At 45.1% G+C, this 27993-nt stretch overlaps 1 pseudogene; it reads left to right on the plus strand.

Annotated features, from left to right (window-relative positions):
* The window catches only part of LOC109905194 (lysine-specific demethylase 6A-like), a 106164-nt pseudogene that overhangs the window by 71737 nt on the left and 6434 nt on the right, over nt 1-27993 (plus strand).

Here is a 27993-nt window from a genome sequence, read left to right on the forward strand (position 1 = left end):
TCTCTCTCTCTCTCCCACCCCCTCTCTCTCCCACCCCCTCTCTCTCTCCCCTTCCTTCCTTCATTCCTTCCTTCCTTCCCCTCTCCCCTCCCTCCCTCCCTCCTTCCTTCCCCTCTCTCCCTCCTTCCTTCCCCTCTCTCTCTCCCACCCCCCCCCCCTCTCTCTCTCTCTCTCCCACCCCCCCTCTCCCTCCCTCCCTCCTTCCCCCTCCCCCCCTCCCTCCCCCAGTGTTCTGTACCAGCAGCAGAACCAGCCTATGGATGCTCTGCAGGCGTACATCTGTGCAGTGCAGCTGGACCACAGTCATGCGGCTGCCTGGATGGACCTGGGCACGCTCTACGAGTCCTGCGGGCAGCCGCACGACGCAATCAAGTGTTACATCAACGCCACGCGCAGCAAGGCCTGCACCAACACCGCTGCCCTCACACACCGCATTAAGCTGCTCCAGGTAGGCAGGGACGCAGAGAGGGAGGGATACATACACACACACACATGCAGAGATATGTAAACACACACACACACACACATACCAAGCAGAAACAAATGATTTGACTGGCTGTTTTCTGTTAAACGTAGTGCTGTGTTGTGTTACAGTGTATGTATGTGTTTTAAAGCCAATGACATTATTCACTCTCTGAAAGAGTTGTATTTTATACATGTGTGTGTTCCTGTTTATTGTACAGGCTGTGATTATTCTGTTTTTTTATTTGAGTCATTGAGATATGATCACTGATTCATATTGATGCCATACTATACAATCTCACCAGTAATCGTAAGACATAATGTCATGGCATTGACCATTCTTTGAGTGATTATTTTCATTTGACCTCATCTCATCTCTGGAGAGGCTGTATTTAATGTGCAATTACCTAATAGTGTAACAAGGTGCTCAGTCAGCAGTGTCAGTGGGTTGTCCTACCATAACATAGAGCAGTACTGAAATACTGAAATGTGTCTTTATGCCCCCCCCCCCCCCTCCTCCTATAGGCTCACCCTCAGACAGGTAGTGTTGCGGGGGGGAAGGGTGGTAAAATGCTTCCTAGTATTGAGGAGGCGTGGAGCCTGCCCATCCCCGCTGAGCTCACCTCCAGACAGGGGGGCCTGAACACTGCAGCAGGCAGCCCAGGGCCACAGGCACAGCAGCAGGTGAGACCTCTAGAGACCCCCCCCCCCAGATAACAAACCCCTACTACTACTACTACTACCTAAACTAACCTGTCCTGGTGCATCTTAATAGCCTTCATCTTTCCTCGTCTTCCTCCCTTCATTGGCACTGATCTGCAAATTCAGGATAGTTGAGTAGAGTGGATGCCCTGTAGCCTTATCTGCATTCACCTGACCGTTTAGAAACGTTTTGTATCAGTGCAGACAAACCAAAGGAGTTGAGAGAATCCCCCTCACAAACACTAAGCTCACATACGGTACATTTACTAGGTGTGGTTCATAATACAGTAGATTTACTAGGTGTGGTTCATAATACAGTAGATTTACTAGGTGTGGTTCATAATACAGTAGATTTACTAGGTGTGGTTCATAATACAGTAGATTTACTAGGTGTGGTTCATAATACAGTAGATTTACTAGGTGTGGTTCATAATACAGTAGATTTACTAGGTGTGGTTCATAATACAGTAGATTTACTAGGTGTAATTCTCTGTGGTTCATAATACAGTAGATTTACTAGGTGTGGTTCATAATACAGTAGATTTACTAGGTGTGGTTCATAATACAGTAGATTTACTAGGTGTAATTCTCTGTGGTTCATAATACAGTAGATTTACTAGGTGTAATTCTCTCTGTGGTTCATAATACAGCAGTATAGGTCATAAGTCAAGTCACTTTTCTCACCCCATCTCCTCACCCTGACTAGCTGTTGGACATGACATGTACAGAATGAATGTAAACTACTGATATGCTGTTTATCTGTTAGTGACTATGAATATTTAATTCATTGTCAACTTGCATGTCTTGTCTTTTCTTCTTGGATGACTGTTTGACATTAAAACTACCTTGGCACCAAAGGTTTGATGGTAAACGGTGGTAACCCAGATATTTTTGTTCCTTATGTTTCATCGCATTCCTCTTGCCAAGAAAAAGACTTCACACAGTTTGTTGGCTCTGAGATTCCTGATTAGAAGTATCACTTAGGTTGTTGTCAGGATTGTGGCATCTGCTCTGACCGCCTCCTCTCTTCCCTCCCCCCGTAACCATCCCACTCCTCTCCTGCCTCCCCCCCCACTCCTCTCCTGCCTCCCCCCCCACTCCTCTCCTGCCTCCCCCCCCACTCCTCGCCTGCCTCCCCCTAATACCCTCCTCTCCTTCCTGCCCCCCCCCACTCCTCGCCTGCCTCACCCCTAATACCCTCCTCTCCTTCCTGCCCCCCCATCACCCCCCCCCCACTCATCTCCTGCCCCCTCTATAACCCTCCACTCCTGCCTTCCCCCTCCTCTCCTGCCTCCCCCTATAACCTTCCCCCTCCTCTCCTGCCTCCCCCTATAACCTTCCCCCTCCTCTCCTGCCTCTCCCCTATAACCTCCCCCTTCACTCCTGCCTCCCCCTCCACTCCTGCCTCCCCCTATAACCTTCCTCTCCATTCCTGCCTCCTGCCTCCCCCTATAACCTTCCTCTCCACTCCTGCCTCCCCCTATAACCTTCCTCTCCACTCCTGCCTCCACTCCTGCCTCCCCCTATAATCTTCCTCTCCACTCCTGCCTCCCCCCTCCACTCCTGCCTCCCCCCTCCACTCCTGCCTTCCCCCTCCTCTCCTGCCTCCCCCTATAACCTTCCCCCTCCTCTCCTGCCTCTCCCCTATAACCTCCCCCTCCACTCCTGCCTCCCCCTCCACTCCTGCCTCCCCCTATAACCTTCCTCTCCATTCCTGCCTCCTGCCTCCCCCTATAACCTTCCTCTCCACTCCTGCCTCCCCCCTCCACTCCTGCCTCCCCCTATAACCTTCCTCTCCACTCCTGCCTCCCCCTATAACCTTCCTCTCCACTCCTGCCTCCACTCCTGCCTCCCCCTATAATCTTCCTCTCCACTCCTGCCTCCCCCCTCCACTCCTGCCTCCCCCTATAACCTTCCTCTCCACTCCTGCCCCCCCTCCAGGCATGTAAGCCCCACCAGGGAGGTGAGGGAGGCCAGGTACAGACACGGGTCTCTCCCCATCCCAGCCACACTGACAGTCAGGCCAGCCCTGCCAAGAGGAAACGTACCACCAGCCCAGCTAAGGTAGGGTTCAGTCTTTTACCCACCCAACTGATCCTATTCATTAAGGCATTCATTCAAATGTGTTTCAACGGATAACTAAAGTGAGTGTTTCTTATTGGACATGTCCAGGTAGTCCTGCCCTTTTTCAGTAAGTTTACAATCCAGCTTTGGTACTAAAGCCTGGGAACTGTCCACTCCATCACACAACTGGTGAACGCATAAAGGAATGACGCTGAATGAAACATTTACACGGTATATTGACGAGCATCTCTCTTTTCTCTGAGCACAGAGTGGTGTCGACTTGTGGACAAACGACCTGGTACAACAGCAGATCCCCAGCTGGTACCTAACGCCACAGAGACTACAGGTGGGTATTTGTTAACCCCTATAGGTCTACGCCCATAAATTGCAATATCTACTAAGTTAACATATGGAATTGTTTTAAGATGATGATGAAGCCATTTGAATTTTAGGACCCTGTAGGTATAAAAATAAAACATAAATATATCTATTACAGGTCGACCAATTATGATTTTTCAATGCCAATACCGATTATTGGAGGACCAAAAAAGCCGATACCGATTAATTGGACAATTTTTGTATTTAAAAAAAAAAAGTGTAATAATGACAATTACAACAATACTGAATGAACACTTATTTTAACTTAATATAATACATCAATAAAATCAATTTAGCCTCAAGTAAATAATGAAACAATTGTATGTTCAATATATAATAATAATAATGTTATAATGTTCAATTTGGTTTAAATAATGCAAAAACAAAGTGTTGGAGAAGAAAGTAAAAGTGCAATATGTGCCATGTAAGAAAGCTAACGTTTCAGTTCCTTGCTCTGAACATGAGAACATATGAAAGCTGGTGATTCCTTTTAACATGAGTCTTCAATATTCCCAGGTAAGAAGTTTTAGCTTGTAGTTATTATTGGAATTATAGGACTATTTCCCTCTATACCATTTGTATTTCATTAACCTTTGACTATTGGATGTTCTTATAGGCACTTTACTATTGCCAGTGTAACAGTATAGCATCCGTCCCTCTCCTCGCTCCTCCCTGGGCTCGAACCAGCAACACAACGACAACAGCCACCATCGAAGCAGCGTTACCCATGCAGAACAAGAGGAACAACTACTAGAAGGCTCAGAGCGAGTGATGTTTGAAACGCTATTAGCGCGCGCTAACTAGCTAGCCATTTCACTTCAGTTACACCAGCCTCATCTCGGGAGTTGATAGGCTTGAAGTCATGAACAGCGCAATGCTTGACGCACAATGAAGAGCTGCTGGCAAAACGCACGATAGTGCTGTTTGAATGAATGTCTCAGTCAGATACTTGGATGCTCAGTCAGATTATATGCAACGCAGGACACGCTAGATAATATCTAGTAATATCATCAACCATGTGTAGTTAACGAGGGATTATGCTTGTTTCTATAAGATAGGTTTAATGCTAGCTAGCAACTTACCTTGGCATACTGCAGTCTCCTTTTGGAGTGCAACGAGAGAGAGGCAGGTCGTTATTATTATATTATTATTATTGCGTTGGACTAGTTAAGGTTGCAAGATACAGGGTCCATTCCGATTAATCGGTCGGCCTCTAATATATATATATTATACTAATATATATATAAACTCAGCAAAAAAAGAAACATCATCTCACTGTCAACTGCGTTTATTTTCAGCAAACTTAACATGTGTAAACATTTGTATGAACACAAGTTTCAACAACTGCGACATAAACTGAACATGTTCCATAGACATGTGAATAACGTGTCCCTGACCAAAGGGGGGGGGGGGTCAAAATCAAAAGTAACCGTCAGTATCTGATGTGGCCACTAGCTGCATTAAGTAAGGCATTGCATCTCCTCCTCATGGACTGTACCACTTTTGCCAGTTCTCACTGTGAGATGTTACCCCACTCTTCCACCAAGGCCCTAGCCCTCACCCTCCGATCCAACAGGTCCCAGCCGTGCTCAATGAGATTGAGATCCGGGCCCTTCGCTGGCTATGGCAGAACACTGACATTCCTGTCTTGCAGGAAATCACGCACAGAACGAGCAGTATAGCTGGTGGTATTGTCATGCTAGAGGGTCATGTCAGGAAGGGTACCATATGAGGGAGGAGGATGTCTTCCCTGTAACGCGCAGCATTGAGATTGCCTGCAATGACAACAAGCTCAGTCCGATGATGCTGTGACACACCGTGTCAGACCATGACGGACCTTCCATATCGATCCCGCTCCAGAGTACAGGCCTCGGTGTAACGCTAATTCCTTCGAAAATAAATGTGAACCCAACCATCACCCCTGGTGAGACAAAACCGCGACTCGTCAGTGAAGAGCACTTTTTGCCAGTCCTGTCTGGTCCAGCGACGGTGGGTTTGTACCCATAGACGACGTTGTTGCTGATGATGCAAGGCAGGTCCTCACCAGACAACAAGCCTACACGCCCCCAGTCCAGCCTCTCTCAGCCTATTGCGGACAGTCTGAGCGCTGATAGAGGGATTGTGCGTTCCTGGTGTAACTCGGGCAGTTGTTGTTGCCATCCTGTACCTGTCCCGCAGGTGTGATGTTCGGATGTACCGATCCTGTGCAGGTGTTGTTTACACGTGGTCTGCCACTGTCCGTCCTGTAGCGCTGTCTTAGGCGTCTCACAGTACAGACATTACAATTTATTTCCCTTACCACATCTGTGGTCCTCATGCCTCGTTGCAGCATGCCTAAGGCATGTTCACGCAGATGAGCAGGGGCCCTGGGCATCTTCCTTTTGGTGTTTTTCAGAGTCAGTAGAAAGGCCTCTTTACTGTCCTAAGTTTTCATGACTGTGACCTTAATTGCCTACCGTCTGTAAGCTGTTCATGTCTTAACGACCGTTCCACAGGTGCATGTTCATTAATTGTTTATGCTTCATTGAAGAAGCATGGGAAACAGTGTTTAAATCCTTTACAATGAAGATCTGTGAAGTTATTTGGATTTTTACGAACAATGTTTTCAAGTGTTTGTATCTGAGAGATATAAGAAGTCAGGATTTGGATTGATATATTTTAGATCCATATTTCGTCATGTTATTTTTGGCTCATTTTACCCGCGATTAAAAACTCAATTTGTACAGCCTAGTCCTGGTCACTGGTGGAAAAATACACAATTGTCATGCTTGAGTAAAAGTAAAGATAAATGAATAGAAAATTACTCAAGTAAAAGTGAAAGTCACCCAGTAAAATACTACTTGAGTTAAAGTATTTGGTTTTAAATATACTTAAGTATCAAATGTAAAAGTATAAATACTTTCACATTCCTTATATTAAGCATTCCACACGGCACGATCTTGTTGTTTTTTTACAGATAGCCAGGGGCTCACTCCAACACTGACATAATTTACAAATGAAGCATTTGTGTTTATTGAGTCTACCAGATCAGAGCAGTAGGGATGACCAGGGATGTTCTCTTGATGTCTGTGAATTGAACCATTTTTCTGTCCTGCTAAACATTCAAAATGGAATGAGTACTTTTAGTTGTCAGGGAAAATGTATGGATTAAAAAGTACATTTTCTTTAGGAATGTAGTGAAGTAAGAGTTAAAGAAAATATATGTATAAATAGTCAATTAAAGTACAGATACCCCCCCAAAACGACTTAAGTAGTACTTTAACGTAAGGACGGACTTTACTAGTTCTGGGTTACCTTCAGACGATGCACCCTGAAGCTTGTGTGCGCCGTAGAGCAGATCAAACGACACCTTTGTGTTTGAGAGAGTGTCCCTATTCGTTATTGGTGACATTTGTTTGTAGCTCCAACGGTTTGGTCTTTTTTTCAAAGATTTGACTGTAGATTCATATAAAGAAATCAGTCAATTGAAACGAATTCATTAGGCCCTAATCTATGGATTTTACGACTGGGAACACAGATATGGATCAGAAAACCAGTCAGTATCTGGTGTGACCACCTCATACATGGCGACACATCTCCTTCGCATTAAGTTGATCAGGCTGTTGATTGTGGCCTGTGGAATGTTGTCCCACTCCTCTTCAATGGCTGTGCGAAGTTGATGGGCATTGGCAGGAACTGGAACACACTGTCAGACATGTTGATACAGAGCATCCCAAACATGCTCAATGGGTGGCATGTCTGAGTTTGCAGGCCAACGGTACGTCTCTAGTATAAACACACAGGGGGAGCTGCAGCTCAATGGTATGCCTCTAGTATAAACACACAGGGGGAGCTGCAGCTCAATGGTATGTATAATGGTAGTATAAACACACAGGGGGAGCTGCAGCTCAACGGTATGTCTCTAGTCAAAACACACAGGGGGAGCTGCAGCTCAATGGTATGTCTCTAGTATAAACACACAGGGGGAGCTGCAGGATTCAAAATGACGTCAGTGTTTTTTTTTTTTTTCACCTTTATTTAACCAGGTAGGCTAGTTGAGAACAAGTTCTCATTTGCAACTGCGACCTGGCCAAGATAAAGCATAGCAGTGTGAACAGACAACAAAGAGTTACACATGGAGTAAACAATTAACAAGTCAATAACACAGTAGATGTTTGACGCTGTGGAGCATCACTCAGCTTTGCTGGGTTTTAATGCGAGTAATTTTAGACTCTCTGCCTTTTCAAAAGTAACTTGAGGACTGAATAGTAAGAATAAAAGTCTTAAGCGAAACAATTCAGAATGTAAATAGTTAAGGATGGTTCTAAATACCTTTCCCTCCACCTCTAGCTCCTGGATCAGCTCCGGACCAACCGGACCAGTCTGAAACCACCACAGGTACAGATGCTGGATCAGCTGGAAAACCAGATCTCCCTCATGCAGCAGCATCAACAGCAGGTACATACACACACTCAAACAAACCTGTGGCTTTATGTATGAATAACTTAAGCCATCGTTCCATTCCAGTGTTTAAAGACATTTGGAGTGCTTTATATAAGAAAAAGACGTGCTAGTTTAGTCTAGTACAGTTGAATTTTTAAAAAGAATAATAAAAAATGTATTTCCAGTAACTATGCTTTTCTGTCTCTCTTCCATCTCTCCGTTTTTATTTTCTAGGTGAAACAGCAGGCAGCAGGCCAGTTGTGGCCCACACAACCCAACGGCCCCTCGCTATCCCCAAACTCCCTCCCCTCACCTCACCCCCTCTCCCGGACTTCACCTGTCAGTCACACCACAGCCCACCCTCCCTGCACTCCTCAGCCAATGGCCAACGGACTTTTATCTTTAAGTCACCTGGGACAGCTGGGTAATCAGGAGGCGGGGACCATGGGCAATAATCACACTCCCGGTTTACCGGGTGCAGGGACTTTCCCGGGGGGTCTAACGGGAAGTGGCAGGAGTAACAGAAACGTGCCTTACCTGCAGCAGAACTGTCTACCTCACAACTGCACAGCCGCTAGTGATACCAGTACCCCTACCAGCAACACCACCAGTCACCGCAGTAACAGTACCAGTAATGCAGAGGAGGCCTGGAAGAGCCAGCAACACACCAACTCCCCAGAGGTACATATTGATGGTACTGTCTCAGTTGAGCTGCTCATATTGTCTGTCTAATCTCCTTCGTTCTAGCTCTCTTTTGCTCTGACTTGGTCTCACACTCACTCTTTCTTGTTTTGTCTCACCCTCTAATGTTCATTGCTGTTTTGTCTCACCCTCTAATGTTCATTGCTGTTTTGTCTCACCCTCTAATGTTCGTTGCTGTTTTGTCTCACCCTCTAATGTTCGTTGCTGTTTTGTCTCACCCTCTAATGTTCGTTGCTGTTTTGTTTCTCCGTCAGGGGCTTCACAATGGTCCAGGTTCATATTCGGCAGGTCCCAATGGAGAACACCCTTCCTCCCCCTCCCATCCCACCCAGGCTGCTGGCCCTGGTGCTCAAAGTCTAAATCAGGTCGGACATTCCACCAGGCCCTGCCCTGCCTCCTCTTCCTCCTCCTGTTCCTCCCTCTCCTCCTTCTCCTCTTCGCCACAGAGGGGCGGTGCCCTCAACTATCTCCCTTCCTCTCCCCTCCCCTCCACCACCACTACCTCAGGGGCCCAAACCAAAGAGACCACGCCTTTAGGAAGCAGCAGCGGATTGGCTACCCATGCAGGGACACTGCGCAGTCCCAGTCCCAGTCTCACCGCCCTTACACATGGATTGGCTAATCACATCCAGCAGGGGGCGGTGACCACCACGTACTGCTCGGGGAGCCAATCCCAGCCCGGCTCTCCTCCTCCGGGCGCGCTCAGTTCAGACGACCCTCAGCTCTCAGCCTTGCTCAGAGGAAAGGACAATAATAAGGATGATGATAACCACGATAGTAATAATAATCATCATCGTGGCGTTAATCAAGGAGCCACCACGGACGATAACATCAAGGTCAACAACATCCACCCGGGTGTCCACCATGGAGGTCCCAAACCCCTGTCGGAACACTCTGTGGCGTCCTCGCCCCTCTCAGCCATGTCCGTCACCACCCCCTCCCCCCACCGATCCACTAACCCCCCGACAGCCAACAACCTCGCCAGCCTTAACAGCAGCCCGTCCAACAGCGGAACCACCGGTACCACCACTACCCCACAGGTCAATGGTAAGGGGCTAGAGGACTCTCGCAGCCCAGTCAAGGTGGATCCCAATGAGCTGTCTCACAGAAGGCCAGCCCTGGCCTCATGGTCCTCAGTATCCATCTACCCCAGCTCAAACCACGTGCTCAAAGCATGCAGGTAGGACATCATATCCTTCTGTCACATCACACTTCAATTGTAGCCAATTTGCGTTTTGATCGGAGTGTATGTATGGATGTGGTAAAGTCTGTGTTGTTATGCAGTGTTTCATTGTAAATGTCATACTAACTAGAGTTCACTGTCTGAGTCACATGGAGCTGACTGGTGTGACTGACTGACTGGTGTGGCTGACTGACTGACTGGTGTGGCTGACTGACTGAATGGTGTGGCTGACTGACTGAATGGTGTGACTGACTGACTGGTGTGGCTGACTGACTGTGTGGCTGACTGACTGACTGACTGGTGTGACTGACTGACTGGTGTGGCTGACTGACTGACTGGTGCGGCTGACTGACTGACTGGTGTGGCTGACTGACTGACTGGTGTGGCTGACTGACTGACTGGTGTGGCTGACTGACTGACTGGTGTGGCTGACTGACTGACTGGTGTGGCTGACTGACTGACTGACTGGTGTGGCTGACTGACTGACTGACTGGTGTGGCTGACTGACTGGCTGACTGGTGTGGCTGACTGACTGGCTGACTGGTGTGTCTGACTGACTGGCCTGACTGGTGTGGCTGACTGACGGGCGACTGGTGTGGCGGACATGACTTGAGGTGTGGGCTGACTGGTGTGGCTGACTGGAAAACTGGTGTGGCTGACGGTACTGTGGTGCTGACTGACGGACTGGTCTGGCCTGGCTTGACTGGACGGTGTGAATGACTGACTGACTGGTGTGACTGACTAGAAACTGACTGACTGACTGGTGTGTCTGGCTGACTGACTGACTGGTGTGGCTGGCCTGACTGAACTGACTGGTGTGGCTGACTGACTGACTGACTGACTGGTGTGACTGACTGACTGGTGTGGCTGATGACTTACTGAATGGTGTGGCTGACCTGACTGACTGACTGGTGTGGCTGACTGGAACTGACTGGTGTGGCTGGACCTGACTGACTGACTGTGTGGTGCTGACTGACTGAATGACTGGTGTGGCTGCTGACTGACTGTGTGGCTGACTGACTGACTGACTGGTGTGGCTGGCTGACTGACTGACTGGTGTGGCTGACTGACTGACTGGTGTGGCTGGCTGACTGACTGACTGGTGTGGCTGGCTGACTGACTGACTGGTGTGGCTGGCTGACTGACTGACTGGTGTGGCTGGCTGACTGACTGACTGGTGTGGCTGGCTGACTGACTGACTGGTGTGGCTGGCTGACTGACTGACTGGTGTGGCTGGCTGACTGACTGACTGGTGTGGCTGGCTGACTGACTGACTGGTGTGGCTGGCTGACTGACTGACTGGTGTGGCTGACTGACTGACTGACTGGTGTGACTGACTGGTGTGGCTGGCTGACTGACTGACTGACTGGTGTGGCTGGCTGACTGACTGACTGGTGTGGCTGGCTGACTGACTGACTGGTGTGGCTGGCTGACTGACTGACTGGTGTGGCTGGCTGACTGACTGACTGGTGTGACTGGCTGACTGACTGACTGGTGTGGCTGACTGACTGACTGGTGTGGCTGACTGGCTGACTGCGGTGGCTGGCTGAGTTGCTGATGACTTATTTATTTTGGTGAGAAAGACGACTGTGGTTTGAGTTGCCTCTTGAAGGTCTTTGTGCTGTAGCCAGCCAGCCTGGCCTTAAGGGCCTGTAGCCCTTAGTTAGCCTTTAGTTGGTGGCAGGTAGCCTAGTGGTTAGAGAGCTGGACTTGTAACCCGAAAGGTTGCTGGATTGAATCCCCGAGCTGACAAGATAAAAATCTGTCGTTCCGTCCCTGAGCAAGGATTCAGAGGGGTTGGATTAAATGTGGAAGACACATTTCAGTTGAATGCATTCAGTTGTACAACTGACTAGGTATCCCCCATTCATTAGTTAGCCTTCTAGTTAACTTTCTAGTTAACCCTTAGTTAGCCTTTTAGTTAACCCTTTAGTTAGCCTTTTAGTTAACCCTTTAGTTAGCCCTTTAATTAGCCTTTTAGTTAACCCTTAGTTAGCCTTTTAGTTAGCCCTTAGTTAGCCTTTTAGTTAGCCTTTTAGTTAGCCCTTAGTTAGCCTTTTAGTTAGCCCTTAGTTAGCCTTTTAGTTAGCCCTTAGTTAGCCTCTTAGTTAGCCTCTTAGTTAGCCCTTAGTTAGCCCTTAGTTAGCCCTTAGTTAGCCTTTTAGTTAGCCCTTAGTTAGCCTCTTAGTTAGCCTCTTAGTTAGCCTTTTAGTTAGCCTTTTAGTTAGCCTTTTAGTTAGCCTTTTAGTTAGCCTTTTAGTTAAGCCTTTTAGTTAACCCTTAGTTAGCTTTTTAGTTAACCCTTTAGTTAGCCTTACCTGCTCTGGGTTACCAAATAGTTGTATCAGTGTTGGACTAGTAACTGAAAGGTTGCTAGATCGAATCCCTGAGCTGACAAGCTAAAAATATGTCATTCTGCCCCTGAACAGGGCAGTTAACCCACTGTCATTGTAAATAAGAATTTGTTCTTAACTGACTTGCCTAGTTAAATAAAGGTAAAATAAATCAAAAGTGTAGATCTGAAGGACCTGGACATGATGAACATGGCAGATCTCCACTAGCTTTCCTCTCTGATAGGCTAGGGGGATGTCCTCGGGTGGACACCAGTGACTAGGCTGGGCCCTAGGGGATGTTTCTGGATGGATGGGTTATTAGCACATCTGTTTAGTGTCTACAGGAAGTGGCCAGGAACTGAATTTTTCCCACTATTTGGTCTTTAGACAAAATTTTCACATCAGATTTATTTTTTCCCCAAAGCACAGGGGGAGCTTTTTCCACAAAGCTGATCTGATTTGTCAAAGGTCAAATCAAAACTGTTTATCTGAATTGGATTTCCTGTGTAAACATAGCCATAGTACCAGTTAATCTGGAATCTGTTTTAACGGTGATCTGTTTTAAGTGTTTTCCGCTCCGCAATGCATGTCTAGACTCCAGATTCATCGTGTTGGTTTGTGCTGCTGCTATTAGCTGAAAAGTGATCTGTGCTGTCTCACCTAGCCAATTAAAGAGGAGAGATGGGAGAGATACAACAAAAAGCATTGTTATTGGAACAGTTTAAAAATACTGTTTCTGAGACCTGGTGTTTTCTCTATTCCCCCCACCCCCGTGTCTTTAGGAACCTGGGGAAGAATGGCCTGTCCAGCAGCAGTATCCTCCTTGATCAGTGTCCCCCGCCCAGGCCCCCCCCTGCCCCCCTCACCCTCGCTGCCGAAGGACAAACTCAACCCCTCCACACCCAGTATCTACGTGAGTAAATAGCTGTGAGGGTTTTTACTCATGTCTGTATGTTGGGATTAGGGTTTCCGTTGGCCTGTAGTAGTCGGCTTTTGGACTATTTTTGGAAAAGCAGATGAATGAAATGGGCGCTGGCCAATTGTCTGGGAGAAGAAGAAAAAATCCCACTGTGAAATGAGGCTTTAAATCCTCTTGAATTTGCAGAATTTAGTGGAATTAAATTGGTGTGTGTGTAGGCTACAGTATATTCATTATATATCTTATTTATCACACGCATACAACATACAGATACAGAGGAGCAATAAATCTGTCAGACAGCGTGAGAGCTGCTGCTGCAGCATCTCAACCAACCATCAGAAGGCAGGTTTCATCAGCGTGAGAGATGCTGCTGCAGCATCTCAAACAACCATCAGAAGGCAGGTTTCATCAGCGTGAGAGATGCTGCTGCAGCATCTCAAACAACCATCAGAAGGCAGGTTTCATCAGCGTGAGAGATGCTGCTGCAGCATCTCAACCAACCATCAGAAGGCAGGTTTCATCAGCGTGAGAGCTGCTGCTGCAGCATCTCAAACAACCATCAGAAGGCAGGTTTCATCAGCGTGTCACACGCCACTTTGCAATGAGCTGACGGCAGTAGGCTGTGCCTACTTAAGTGTTTGAAACCCGAACATTTTAAAACATATGAGGTATGTCTTCAAAGTAGCCTATTAGATCTCCTCTCTTTCTACATTTCTAACAGATATTTGAATCTCTGTCACCGTTTGTGTGACAGGCGCCCTTTTGACACTGTGGTTTCCTGCCATTTGCATTATGGAACAAACATTCACTTGTAGCCTACTACTGCCTTGTGCGCATTGCTGCGCTTGTAATGTGAATAAATAATAGCTTATTAATATTTTAAGATAAACGTGCTGATCTGTTGCGTCAGACTCATTACTTTTTAAAGTTGCATCCTCGACCTGCATGTTCTGTTATTATGAATTACCATATTCTAAGTGTGATGTCACTCTGAGCACTGTGGGTGGACGCCCTAATCAGGTTATGCGTATGGGTCCGGCAGATTTCTCCAATGTCCGGTAAATTTAAAATGTTGTCGGTCAAATATCCTGCTCCTCATTTTCCTAACAGAAACCCTGGTTGGGATTTCATTCCTGTGCTTTTTACTCTCTCAAATAAATGTAGTTGTCATTCCTACTGGCCTGGGCTCTATGGCTGGCCTGGGCTCTATGGCTGGCCTGGGCTCTATGGCTGGCCTGGGCTCTATGGCTGGCCTGGGCTCTATGGCTGGCCTGGGCTCTATGGCTGGCCTGGGCTCTATGGCTGGCCTGGGCTCTATGGCTGGCCTGGGCTCTATGGCTGGCCTGGGCTCTATGGCTGGCCTGGGCTCTGGCTGGCCTGGGCTCTATGGCTGGCCTGGGCTCTATGGCTGGCCTGGGCTCTATGGCTGGCCTGGGCTCTATGGCTGGCCTGGGCTCTATGGCTGGCCTGGGCTCTATGGCTGGCCTGGGCTCTATGGCTGGCCTGGGCTCTATGGCTGGCCTGGGCTCTATGGCTGGCCTGGGCTCTATGGCTGGCCTGGGCTCTATGGCTGGCCTGGGCTCTATGGCTGGCCTGGGCTCTATGGCTGGCCTGGGCTCTATGGCTGGCCTGGGCTCTATGGTCTTAGTGTTTATTACAACTAATGGTCTAGTTTGCATTTCAAGTCAACATTTAGGGCAGCAGGTGGTCTGGTGGTTAGAGGTGGGCTGGTAGGCTAGTGGTAAGAGCGTTTGGTTCGAATGAGCAATGCACTTAACCCTAATTGCTCCTGTATGTTGCTCTGGATAAGAGCATCTGCTAAATGACTTAAATGTAAATAATTTGGTAGTCAGTTGGTTACAGTTTGGTAGTGTGGTTTGGCTATACTCGACATTAGAGTGTGTGTGTGTGTGTGTGGTCTCTGATCTGTCTGTTTCTCCCATGGTGTGTAGCTGGAGAATAAGAGAGATGCCTTCTTCCCTCCGCTTCATCAGTTCTGCACCAACCCCTCCAACCCTGTCACTGTCATCAGAGGGCTGGCCGGGGCGCTCAAACTGGGTGAGTTACACACACGGCTGGCAGTCATATACCGCCATTACACACAGTACTGCTGCTGGTGGCATTCCAGTCCAGCAGAATAAATACAAGTCAACTGTCTAGTCCTTCTGTCTCATTTTTGTTTAACGTAGTAAAGCTATGTGTGTGTGTGTTTGCATTCATTCACTGGCTTGGGGTGTGTGTGTGTTTGCATTCATTCACTGGCTTGGGGTGTGTGTGTGTGTGTGTGTGTGTGTGTGTGTGTGTTTGCATTCATTCACTGGCTTGGGGGTGTGTGTGTGTGTGTGTGTGTCTGTTGAACAACTTTACATGTATGAGAACAGCACCACCTGCAGGCAGAGAGTGTCATTACATTCAATGTAGCATGTGGAGTAAAGTATTTGCTGCATAGAAAATATATTGGCTCCCTCACTCCATCAGTTCTCTACTGTTGCATGCCACATCAACACACACTGGATAGGTGCAGTGTTTTACAGGGTCAGACATAGTAGTATGATAGGTGTTGTTTTACAGGGTCAGCCGTAGTAGTATGATAGGTGTTGTTTTACAGGGTCAGACATAGTAGTATGATAGGTGTTGTTTTACAGGGTCAGCCGTAGTAGTATGATAGGTGTTGTTTTACAGGGTCAGACATAGTAGTATGATAGGTGTTGTTTTACAGGGTCAGCCGTAGTAGTATGATAGGTGTTGTTTTACAGGGTAAGACATAGTAGTATGATAGGTGTTGTTTTACAGGGTCAGTCATAGTAGCACGGTGCCCCTGGAAGAAATTAGCCGCTAGTGCACCTGCTTGAAACTCACTCAAAATATCTGGATGGATAAATAGTTTGTATTTCATTAAGCTAGAGTGCTTCTGAACTCTTTGATTTACTGCACTGGGAAATACTTTTCAGCCATGCTGTCAGGAATTAGCTGAAGTGACATATTTTGCAGATGCAAGTTGTGAGTTTACTAAACATCACCTTTCTCTTTTTATCTCTCCACTTTTCCTCATTTCCCATCCCTTTCTCCCACTTCTTTCCTCTCCCTCGCTGTTTTCCCTCCCTCCACCCTTCTCTCTCTGTCTCCATCTCCCTCCACCCGTCTCTCTCTCCCTCCACCCTTCTCCCCCACCCTGTCCACTCTGTCAGACCTGGGTCTGTTCTCTACTAAGACCCTGGTGGAGGCTAACCCAGACCACCTGGTGGAGGTGCGGACTCAGCTGTCTCAGCCCACCGATGAGAACTGGGACCTGAGCGGCACCAGGAAGATGTGGCGCTGCCAGAGCAGCCAGTCACACACCACCATCGCCAAGTACGCCCAGTACCAGGCGTCGTCCTTCCAGGATTCACTACGGGTTAGTAGAGGGAGCGGCTGAAGGATACAGGCACACAGACAGACCGACACAGAGAACCATCACTATTGCAAATGCTGTAAATACAAGACCTTGTTGATTAGAGACCCAAGGAGTTTTGAGCTGGGTCCTGTTCTCTGAAAGGCCGTGTGTTCACTGTGCTGAGAACCAACCCCTGTCAGACACTGAATATTCACATGTTCTCTCCTTACTCTGTCACTCAAACTAGACAACGTAAATCTATATTGAATGTATTTCCCAGGAGGAGAAGAAGATGGAGCTGGAAGCAGAGGCAGCCAACTCAGAGAGGTAAGATGCCCTCTGTCTGTCTCTGTCCCTCCCTCCCTGGCCGTCTCTCTCTCTCTCTCTCTCTCGGTCTGTGTGTCATATCGCTCTGCTCTGTCTAAACTACATCTCCCATGATCCTGCAGTGTGGCGTGCCGGAAGAAAGGGCCCTTCAAACACATCAAGTTTGGCACCAACATCGACCTGTCTGACGATAGGAAGTAAGTGTTCCACACAACTCTCACTGACAACATTATGTAGTTCTGTTAACGAGAGACTTTAGTTTGACCTTTTCATGTAAACCAGATTATATCATGTGGTCCAAAAACAGACTGGTTAGGGTCTACAGGTGGAGCTGTCTCCAGACCATTTGGTTGTAGAAACAGACATAAGGTATGGCTTAGGGAGAAGGGACAAGGGCTGGTTTTGGATTAGGCATTGTTATCATGATGAGGATCTCTGAGGTTGGGTGCGGTGTGTGTCTGTGCAGTAGAGTTTAGTGCTGACCCTTGCCCTCTGACCTCATCCAAGGTGGAAACTGCATCTGCAGGAGCTCAGTAAGCTGCCAGCCTTTGCCAGGGTGGTGTCTGCTGGAAACCTGCTCAGCCACGTAGGACACACCATCCTGGGCATGAACACTGTCCAGCTTTACATGAAGGTCCCTGGGAGCAGGACGCCAGGTACACACAGACACAGATGCACTCATACACACTGTTCATACACACTGTACATACACACTGTACACACACACACACACACCTAAATGCAACACAAACACCAGACCTGGGTTCAGATACTATTTCAAATATCTACGTTACTTTCACATTTCCAAGTAAATATTGAAATGTTTTTATTTTTTTTTAAGACGAGGAGTTGAATATTGGAATGTATTTAGAAATACTCAAATACACTGACTCAAATTAAGTCCCATGCATTTAACCCAGGTATTTGAACATTGGGCCAGTAACCGAAAGGTCGCTGGTTTGAATACGTGAGCCGATAAGGTGAAAAACCTGTCAACGTGCACTTAACCCTAATTTGCTCTAGATACGCCATACATAGTCTGACCCTGTAAAACAACACCTATCATACTACTATGACTGACCCTGTAAAACAACACCTATCATACTACTATGTCTGACCCTGTAAAACAACACCTATCATACTACTATGTCTGACCCTGTAAAACAACACCTATCATACTACTATGTCTGACCCTGTAAAACAACACCTATCATACTACTATGACTGACCCTGTAAAACAACACATTTCACTGCACCTATATGTTTTACAACACCTATCATACTACTATGTCTGACCCTGTAAAACAACACCTATCATACTACTATGACTGACCCTGTAAAACAACACATTACACTGCACCTATCATACTACTATGTCTGACCCTGTAAAACAACACATTTCACTGCACCTATATGTTTTACAACACCTATCATACTACTATGTCTGACCCTGTAAAACAACACATTTCACTGCACCTATCTGTTGTACAACACCTATCATACTACTATGTCTGACCCTGTAAAACAACACCTATCATACTACTATGTCTGACCCTGTAAAACAACACCTATCATACTACTATGTCTGACCCTGTAAAACAACACCTATCATACTACTATGACTGACCCTGTAAAACAACACATTTCACTGCACCTATCATACTACTATGTCTGACCCTGTAAAACAACACATTTCACTGCACCTATCATACTACTATGTCTGACCCTGTAAAACAACACCTATCATACTACTATGTCTGACCCTGTAAAACAACACCTATCATACTACTATGTCTGACCCTGTAAAACTACACCTATCATACTGCTATGTCTGACCCTGTAAAACAACACCTATCATACTACTATGTCTGACCCTGTAAAACAACACCTATCATACTACTATGTCTGACCCTGTAAAACAACACCTATCATACTACTATGTCTGACCCTGTAAAACAACACCTATCATACTACTATGACTGACCCTGTAAAACAACACCTATCATACTACTATGTCTGACCCTGTAAAACAACACCTATCATACTACTATGTCTGACCCTGTAAAACAACACCTATCATACTATGTCTGACCCTGTAAAACTACACCTATCATACTGCTATGTCTGACCCTGTAAAACAACACCTATCATACTACTATGTCTGACCCTGTAAAACAACACCTATCATACTACTATGTCTGACCCTGTAAAACAACACCTATCATACTACTATGTCTGACCCTGTAAAACAACACCTATCATACTACTATGTCTGACCCTGTAAAACAACACCTATCATACTATGTCTGACCCTGTAAAACTACACCTATCATACTGCTATGTCTGACCCTGTAAAACAACACCTATCATACTGCTATGTCTGACCCTGTAAAACAACACCTATCATACTACTATGTCTGACCCTGTAAAACAACACCTATCATACTACTATGTCTGACCCTGTAAAACAACACCTATCATACTACTATGTCTGACCCTGTAAAACAACACCTATCATACTATGTCTGACCCTGTAAAACAACACCTATCATACTACTATGACAGACCCTGTAAAACAACACATTTCACTGCACCTATATGTTTTACAACACCTATCATACTACTATGTCTGACCCTGTAAAACAACACCTATCATACTACTATGACTGACCCTGTAAAACAACACATTACACTGCACCTATCATACTACTATGTCTGACCCTGTAAAACAACACATTTCACTGCACCTATATGTTTTACAACACCTATCATACTACTATGTCTGACCCTGTAAAACAACACATTTCACTGCACCTATCTGTTGTACAACACCTATCATACTACTATGTCTGACCCTGTAAAACAACACCTATCATACTACTATGTCTGACCCTGTAAAACAACACCTATCATACTACTATGTCTGACCCTGTAAAACAACACCTATCATACTACTATGACTGACCCTGTAAAACAACACATTTCACTGCACCTATCATACTACTATGTCTGACCCTGTAAAACAACACCTATCATACTACTATGTCTGACCCTGTAAAACAACACCTATCATACTACTATGTCTGACCCTGTAAAACTACACCTATCATACTGCTATGTCTGACCCTGTAAAACAACACCTATCATACTACTATGTCTGACCCTGTAAAACAACACCTATCATACTACTATGTCTGACCCTGTAAAACAACACCTATCATACTACTATGTCTGACCCTGTAAAACAACACCTATCATACTACTATGTCTGACCCTGTAAAACAACACCTATCATACTACTATGTCTGACCCTGTAAAACAACACCTATCATACTACTATGTCTGACCCTGTAAAACAACACCTATCATACTATGTCTGACCCTGTAAAACTACACCTATCATACTGCTATGTCTGACCCTGTAAAACAACACCTATCATACTACTATGTCTGACCCTGTAAAACAACACCTATCATACTACTATGTCTGACCCTGTAAAACAACACCTATCATACTACTATGTCTGACCCTGTAAAACAACACCTATCATACTACTATGTCTGACCCTGTAAAACAACACCTATCATACTATGTCTGACCCTGTAAAACTACACCTATCATACTGCTATGTCTGACCCTGTAAAACAACACCTATCATACTGCTATGTCTGACCCTGTAAAACAACACCTATCATACTACTATGTCTGACCCTGTAAAACAACACCTATCATACTACTATGTCTGACCCTGTAAAACAACACCTATCATACTACTATGTCTGACCCTGTAAAACAACACCTATCATACTATGTCTGACCCTGTAAAACTACACCTATCATACTGCTATGTCTGACCCTGTAAAACAACACCTATCATACTGCTATGTCTGACCCTGTAAAACAACACCTATCATACTACTATGTCTGACCCTGTAAAACAACACCTATCATACTACTATGTCTGACCCTGTAAAACAACACCTATCATACTACTATGTCTGACCCTGTAAAACAACACCTATCATACTACTATGTCTGACCCTGTAAAACAACACCTATCATACTACTATGTCTGACCCTGTAAAACAACACCTATCATACTACTATGACTGACCCTGTAAAACAACACATTTCACTGCACCTATCATACTACTATGTCTGACCCTGTAAAACAACACCTATCATACTACTATGTCTGACCCTGTAAAACAACACCTATCATACTACTATGTCTGACCCTGTAAAACAACACATTTCACTGCACCTATCATACTACTATGTCTGACCCTGTAAAACAACACCTATCATACTGCTATGTCTGACCCTGTAAAACAACACCTATCATACTACTATGTCTGACCCTGTAAAACAACACCTATCATACTACTATGTCTGACCCTGTAAAACAACACCTATCATACTACTATGTCTGACCCTGTAAAACAACACATTTCACTGCACCTATCATACTGCTATGTCTGACCCTGTAAAACAACACCTATCATACTGCTATGTCTGACCCTGTAAAACAACACCTATCATACTACTATGTCTGACCCTGTAAAACAACACCTATCATACTACTATGTCTGACCCTGTAAAACAACACCTATCATACTACTATGTCTGACCCTGTAAAACAACACCTATCATACTACTATGTCTGACCCTGTAAAACAACACATTTCACTGCACCTATCATACTACTATGTCTGACCCTGTAAAACAACACATTTCACTGCACCTATATGTTGTATGTGACAATAAAACATGATAAAATACTTAAAGTGGTTGATTCACATTATTTGAAAGTACTCAAATACACAGAAAATATGTATTTAAATAACAAATAATCATATATTTGATTCCAGGTCTGACACACAATTTTGTTTTTTTGTAGTCATTTTGTTTTCTGAGGTATTTGTCTTGTCTTTTAGGTCACCAAGAGAACAACAACTTCTGTTCAGTGAACATCAACATCGGCCCGGGGGACTGTGAGTGGTTCTCTGTGCCCCAGCCTTACTGGGGAATCATCAACGACTTCTGTGAAAAGTATGTCAACAAAAATCTCCTGCTTCTAGCTCAACACAAAGTGCATCTCCTACCTCTGTCTTTTTACAGCCAATACAATCTGAAGTCACAGACACATCGAACTCTGCTTTGACTATAGTGGACCTAATGCTAATAAAAGTAGAATCATTTTTTCATATTTTCATTCATTGATGATGTAACAATCATTCATTGATGTAACAATCATTGATGATGTAACAATCATTCATTGATGATGTAACAATCGTTCATTGATGTAACAATCATTCATTGATGATGTAACAATCTATTTGATTTGATGAACTGCAAGGGGTTGGCAGTATTTGTATTTCTAACATCCTGTGTGTCTCTCTCCTCCAGGAACAACATCAACTTCCTGATGGGTTCATGGTGGCCCAACCTGGAGGACCTGTACGAGGCAGATGTCCCCGTCTACCGCTTCATCCAGCGCCCCGGAGACCTGGTGTGGCTCAACACGGGCACCGTCCACTGGGTCCAGGCCATCGGCTGGTGCAACAACATCGCCTGGAACGTAGGACCCCTCACTGGTAAGACGGGGAGAACAAGGGGATATACTGCCTATGAACATGCACTGCTGTTTTATGGGTTTTAATGCTGAATTCGTTGGAGCATCATTTAAATATGATAGATGGATTCTGACAAGCCTTGACATTGTGAAATTGAAATGATATTGTCATTAATACCCCCTTCTACCTCTCCCCCTCTGTCTCTCTCACTTTCACTTTATCTTTCTCCCCCGCTCTCTCTCTCTCTCGATCTCTCCCTCCTCAGCGTACCAGTATAAGCTGGCAGCAGAGCGATATGAATGGAATAAGCTGCAGAGCGTCAAGTCCATTGTCCCCATGATACACCTCTCCTGGAACATGGCCAGGAATATCAAAGTCTCCGACAGCAAGCTCTTCCAGATGATCAAGTGAGTCTCACACACACACACACACACACACACAATTCCCTTTCGCTCGGCCTCTCACTCATAAACACCTGCGCTCGTGCACGCACACAAACACCTAACCCCTGTGTGTCTCGGTCTCTGCTAGGTACTGTCTGCTGCGGACATTGAAGCAGTGTCAGATGCTGCGGGAGCTACTGCAGGTGTCAGGCAAGGAGCTGGTGTGGCACGGCAGGACCAGGGACGAACCCGCACATTACTGCAGCATCTGTGAGGTACACACACACACTGTCCTTGTGGGAAAATCCTATTTTCCCTAAGTGGGGTTTCCGTTAGCTGGTGATGATTTTAAAAGGGAGGTATAGCCGATAATGTAAAACTGTTGCCGACCAAAACGACCGGGAGAAACAATTATCCCCTTGCAAAATAATGCTTTTTATTAATTGATGGTAATACCACTTCATAGAAATACAGTTGACCGTCATGCTTATCAGTCTATTGGTTAATTTGCCTAATTTACTAGAAATAAATTGGCCAGTTTTTGTTTTTTTCTTAGTCACCATCTTATTTGTCCAACACAACTATCACATGCACACAGCATACAGTCTATTCTGAGTGGGATTTCTCCTGCTGCTCCTCAGCTGGTTGTTGCTGGAGTAAAACATGTGGTTCTCCTGCTGCTCCTCAGCTGGTTGTTGCTGGAGTAAAACATGTGGTTCTCCTGCTGCTCCTCAGCTGGTTGTTGCTGGAGTAAAACATGTGGTTCTCCTGCTGCTCCTTGTTGCTGGAGTAAAACATGTGGTTCTCCTACTGCTCCTTGTTGCTGGGGTAAAATGTGGTTCTCCTGCTGCTCCTCAGCTGGTTGCTGCTGGAGTAAAATGTGGTTCTCCTGCTGCTCCTCAGCTGGTTGCTGCTGGAGTAAAACGTGTGGTTCTCCTACTGCTCCTTGTTGCTGGAGTAAAATGTGGTTCTCCTGCTGCTCCTCGGCTGGTTGCTGCTGGAGTAAAACATCTAGTGCACAATTTAACCAGATCTATTTTTATTTCTCAACTGGTAGTTGAAGCACACCTCCCATTCACCATTCAGGTGCAGGCAACAGGATATCAGCGTTTCACCCACCATTTAACAATGTGAGCTGGAGGCAGTATGTATTTTAAAACATACTTTGTTTGTATCCTGACTGTTTTACTTAATGTTATGAGGCATGTCCTACCTTGCTTCAAATCCGACCATGGAAACAAGGCATTTATTTTATAAAGAGTTATAGGAGGTGCGTGAGTTTCAAGTTTGGGGACGCTTAGCATTGGTTTTCATATAAACTTTATTTCGTTGTCCAGAAGCCAAAGGCACAATCCTAGTCGTATCAGCAACCCATCCTAGTTGTTACATCATCAGATTACCACTCTTTCTAAGTTTCTAACTGTTCAGATATGGAACCACTATCAGGTGCGCTGTTCAGAAGGGTGTTTTTTTTCTTTTTTCGCAAATTACATTACAACGTTTTCTTGGCTGCTTCATTACACGTGTTGCATGTTCTGTTAAGATGCATTATCATATTGTAAATGTGATTTGTGTCATTCCCGAGCACTATGGGTGGACACCGTAATGGGCTTATGCACCCAATGCATATGGTTCAGTAGAATTTCTCAAATGGACAGTAAATTAAAATCTTCCCGGTCACATTGTCTGGCGTCACCTTTCCCAAATGGGAACTCTGTCCCTAATTAGCGTTAGCGTAATGAATGGAAGCCTGTGGGTATCTGCTAGAATGCTTGCTAGACTTTCAGTCATTCCGCTAACACTAGACACAGAGGCATGCAAATTGTGGGGATGACTCTGGGGAAGTAACTAAAGGGCCTCGTTGCCACAATCCCAAATTATCCATTTAACCCCTAAACCCTAAACCTAAACCCTAAACCTAAAATAGCCTTTTTCCTTGTGGGGGCTGGCGAAATGTCCCCTCTTGTCTGAATTTTCCTTGTTTTGCTCTCCTTGTGAGGATTTCTGGTCCCCACAAGGATAGTAAAAGCAAAACAAACACATGTACCTCTCCTCACACACTCACTCTCGCCCTGTTTCCAGGTGGAGGTGTTTGCCCTACTGTTTGTAACCAGTGAGAGCAACAGCAGGAAGACATACGTGGTGCACTGTCAGGACTGTGCCCGTAGGGGGAGCTCTAACCTGGACAACTTTGTGGTGCTGGAGCAGTACAAGATGGACGACCTCACACAGGTCTACGACCAGTTCACACTCGTAAGTCAACAAGGACACGAGTGACTATATGATGACCAGTAGGTTAACACTAGACCAGCTAAAGCAGCCATTTTGACTGCTCGTGAATTTAAAACCATTTATTTCTCTGCCATGCCCCCCCGTCTTTGACTTTTTCTATAATCCACACTGTCATTGTTAGAATCTTAATGTCACAAACAGAACTGGAGTTCTAACCAGCATGCCATTTTATGAATGGTTTTCCTCCTCCTTCCCGACAGTAGGGCATGCTCTGCTCCTTCTCACAACAGTGGAAGGTACGGTGCCCAGTTGATACCCTGGGCTTCCGAGTGGCGCAGTGGTCTAAGGCACTGCATCTCCGTGCTAGAGCCGTCACTACAGACCCTGATTCGATTCCAGGCTCTATCACAACCTGCCGTGATTGGGAGTCCCAAAGGGCGAACCTAAATTGTACCGAAACTAATTTCACACATATAACAGATTAAATAAATGAAGAAACAAGTATGATGGATGAAAATGGTGGAGAATGGATGAGCGAGGAGAAACAAACAATGCATTATTGTGTAATCACCAATTGTGACCGACCGTCTCGATTCGTTCGGTTTTATGTAGCAAACTTTGAAATTGTGTTTTTTACAATCGATAAAAGTAGAGACTCTGAGCGCTAAAATTATATTTCATACACTACAGTTGAGGAACAATAGGAAAGTAATTCTGCTTTGAAAGTTGATACATTTGTAAAATCACTTTTGAGAAAATGGCCTTTGAATGTTTTGGTACTACTACTGGAGAGCTCATCTTTGTCTACAACCATTCAGTAACGTTCACACCATCTTAAGCTTTAACCCCACCCATCTCTTTAAGAATTCACATGTGAGGCTGTGTACTAAACAACCAAAGATTAAAAGACTAAAGGTTGATTTATACTACGGGTGTGTTCGTAAATTTCATCTGGAGTGCCAGAGTGTTTTCTGGGAGTTTGTAAAACTGAGTGTTCTAACAGAGCTGGGTAGGCTGTTTTTATGTTATCCAGAGCTTTGGTGACTGCAACTGTGCTGTTGGCAACAATTTAATTATGCTTTTTTGCCAACGTTCACTGACACAGGCCATATTCAACGGGTGTTGAGCATTCGTAAATGTGCCAGTTATTCTGTGCTCTAGCTAGCTAGCTAGCTAGCTAGGTAAACAATGAACCATAATCCCAACTCAAAACATTACTAACCTGAATGAATCTGCAGGTAGCTAACCAACCAGGTTCAATGTTAGCTAGCTAACATTAGGCTATAATTAGCAATGCAAATGGCTTTGAATATGTAATCCGGAGACGGGTGATTTATACAACCGCCTGCTGTGTGTTCACTTTTCGTCTGCATATTTGTAATCAAACAGGCAGAATTTTCTGCATTTCCTTAGCTGTCATACTCTAATTCCACTGATTTCAAAACTTGGTCCTCCAGACAGTGGAGAGCAACACTTATGTAGTTCTACTTTGTGATATTTTTTTTTAAGCACCATTAGAAAGGATTACCTACACATACTGACCAGCTAATATTATAGACTGAAGCGTGCTACATGGCAGACCAATCCGAACTCATCTCTCGGCATGTCCAGCCCACTCATTATCTCAGCCAATCATGGCTAGCGGGAAGGTTGCTGACTTTTTACATGGCTAAACCAACAATTTTATTTGTATTTACAGATGGCATAAAAGTTTGTTGTATGCCATCTAGCGCGCGGAACCCCTCAACAACATTCCGCTGAAAAGGCAGTGCGTGAAATTCAAAAATATTTTTTAGAAATATGTAACTTTCACACATTAACAAGTCCATTACTGCAAATGAAAGATAAACATCTTGTTCATCTACCCATCGTGTCCGATTTGAAAAATGCTTTACAGCTAAAGCATAGCATATGATTGTTAGATCACCGCCAAGTCAAAAAAACACACAGCCATTTTTCCAGCCAAAGATGGGAGTCACAAAAAGCAGAAATATAGATAAAATGAATCACAAACCTTTGATGATCTTCATCAGATGACACTCATAGGACATCATGTTACATGTATTGTGTATGTTTTGTTCGATAATGTGCATATTTATATCCAAAAATCTGTTTACATTGGCGCCTTACATGCAGTAATGTTTTGATTCCAAAACATCCGGTGATTTTGCAGAAATACTCATAATAAACATTGATAAAAGATACTAGTGTTATTCTCAGAATTAAAGAGACTTCTCCTTAATGCAACCGCTGTGTCAGATTTCAAAAAAACTTTACGGAAAAAGCATAATCTGAGAACGGCGCTCAGAACCCAAAACAGCCAGAGGAATATCCTCCATTTTGGAATCAACAAAGTTAGAAACAACACCATAAATATTCACTTACCTTTGATGATCTTCATCAGAAGGCACTCCCAGGAATCCCAGTTCGACAATAAATGACTGATTTGTTCCATCATTTATGTCCAAATAGCCACTTGTTGTTAGCGTGTTCAGCCCTCTAATCCATCTTCATGAGGCGCAGGCACTTCATCCAGACAAAAACAGTCCTTCAGAAACATGTCAAACGATGTATGGAATCAATCGTTAGGATGTTTTTAACATAAAACATCAATAATGTTCCAACCGGAGAATTCCTTTGTCTTCAGAGAAGCACTGGAACGAGAGGTAACTCTGTCAGGAGCGCGCGTCATGAGACCAAGGCTCTCTGCTCAAAGAGGTCTCATGAGCCCCTCCTTTATAGTAGAATCCTCATTCAAGTTTCAAAAGACGGTTGACATCTAGTGGAAGCCCTAGGAAGTGCAACCTCATCCATATCTCAATGTATATTCGGTAGGCAAAGCTTTGAAAAACTACTAACCTCCGATGTCCCACTTCCTGGTTGGATTTTTTTCAGGTTTTCGCCTGCCATATGAGTTTTGTTATACTCACAGACAT

Source organism: Oncorhynchus kisutch, linkage group LG2 (genome assembly GCF_002021735.2).
Source record: "Oncorhynchus kisutch isolate 150728-3 linkage group LG2, Okis_V2, whole genome shotgun sequence".
Classification (NCBI taxonomy): Eukaryota; Metazoa; Chordata; class Actinopteri; order Salmoniformes; family Salmonidae; genus Oncorhynchus; species Oncorhynchus kisutch.